This window comes from Arachis duranensis, chromosome 10, assembly GCF_000817695.3.
Source record: "Arachis duranensis cultivar V14167 chromosome 10, aradu.V14167.gnm2.J7QH, whole genome shotgun sequence".
NCBI classification, from domain to species: Eukaryota; Viridiplantae; Streptophyta; class Magnoliopsida; order Fabales; family Fabaceae; genus Arachis; species Arachis duranensis.
The window spans coordinates 29,124,650-29,126,488 of record NC_029781.3 but is presented as its reverse complement, the minus strand read 5'-3'; positions in this window follow the sequence as shown (position 1 = coordinate 29,126,488).

Here is a 1,839-nt window from a genome sequence, read left to right as displayed (position 1 = left end):
AAGGCAAATGGCCCAACCTTGACAATCATGTCTTCAATCATTCCTGATGGGTATTTAATGGAGCCATTAGCAAGTTGAAGACATATCCTGGTTGGTTTGATTTCTTCAGTTAAACCAAGCTTTCTGATAGTAGATGCAGGTATTAGGTTGATACTTGCCCCAAGATCACATAAAGCTTGCTTGGTACAAACACCTTCTAATGTACATGGTATCATAAAGCTCCCAGGATCTTTAAGCTTCTCAGGTAAGCTTTTCAGAATGACTGCACTGCATTCTTCAGTGAGGTAAACTTTTTCAGTTTCCCTCCAATCCTTCTTATGACTTAAGATCTCTTTCATGAACTTAGCATAAGAGGGTATTTGCTCAAGTGCTTCTGCAAACGGAATCTTTATTTCAAGAGTCCTGAGATAGTCTGCAAAGCGGGCAAATTGCTTATCCTGTTCCGCTTGGCGGAGTTTTTGAGGATAAGGCATTTTGGCTTTGTATTCCTCAACCTTAGTTGCTGCAGGTTTATTACCTACAGAAGTGGGTTGGGAAGCCCTTTTAGAAGGGTTGTTATCATCACTTGTATGTGACTGATCCCCCATTGGCATTTGAATACCAGGGGTGGAAGCTGACGCCACCTCCTTGCTTGTTACTGGCGTTTGAACGCCAGAACCATGTTCCTTTTGGGCGTTCAACGCCGGATACATGCTTGTTTCTGGCGTTGAACGCCAGAAAATGAGCATGGTCTGGGCATTCAGCGCCAGCATCATTCCTCTCTGGGCTCTGATTGTCCTCAGAGGGATTTTGAGTAAATATCTGTTCATTTCTCGGCTTCCTGCTGCTTTGAAGTGAGGTATTTAATGTTTTCCCACTTCTTAATTGAACTGCTTGGCATCCTTCTGCTATTTGTTTTGACAGTTGCTTTTCTGTCTGCTTTAATTGCACTTCCATATTCCTGTTAGCCATTCTTGTTTCCTGTAACATTTCCTTGAATTCGGCTAGCTGCTGAGTTAGAAAGTCTAATTGCTGATTAATTTCATTAGCCTGATCCACCGGACTGAGTTCAGCAGTTACTGTTAGAAAGTCTAATTGCTGATTGAATTCATTGGCCTGATCTACAGGACTGAGTTCATCAGTTACTTTTTTAGCTTCTTCTTTCATGGAAGATTCACTGCTTAGATACAGATGCTGATTTCTGGCAACTGTATCAATGAGCTCTTGAGCTTCTTCAATTGTTTTTCTCATATGTATAGATCCACCAGCTGAGTGGTCGAGAGAAATCTGAGCTTTTTCTGTAAGCCCATAATAGAAGATGTCTAATTGCACCCATTCTGAAAACATTTCAGAGGGGCATTTTTTTAGCATTTCTCTGTATCTCTCCCAGGCATCATAAAGGGATTCATTATCTCCTTGTTTGAAGCCTTGGATGCTTAGCCTTAGCTGTGTCATCCGTTTTGGAGGGAAATAGTGATTGAGGAATTTTTCTGACAGCTGTTTCCATGTTTTTATGCTGTTCTTAGGCTGGTTATTTAACCACCTCTTAGCTTGATCTTTTACAGCAAATGGAAACAGTAATAATCTGTAGACATCCTGATCTATTTCCTTATCATGTACTGTATCAGCAATTTGCAGAAATTGTGCCAGAAATTCTGTAGGTTCTTCATGTGGAAGACCAGAATACTGGCAGTTTTGCTGCACCATGATAATGAGCTGAGGATTCAGCTCAAAGCTACTAACTCCAATGGAGGGTATACAGATACTACTCCCATATGAAGCAGTAGTGGGGTTAGTATATGACCCCAGAGTCCTCTTGTCTTGTCCATTCATACTTACTGTTGTAATGGAATACAAGAG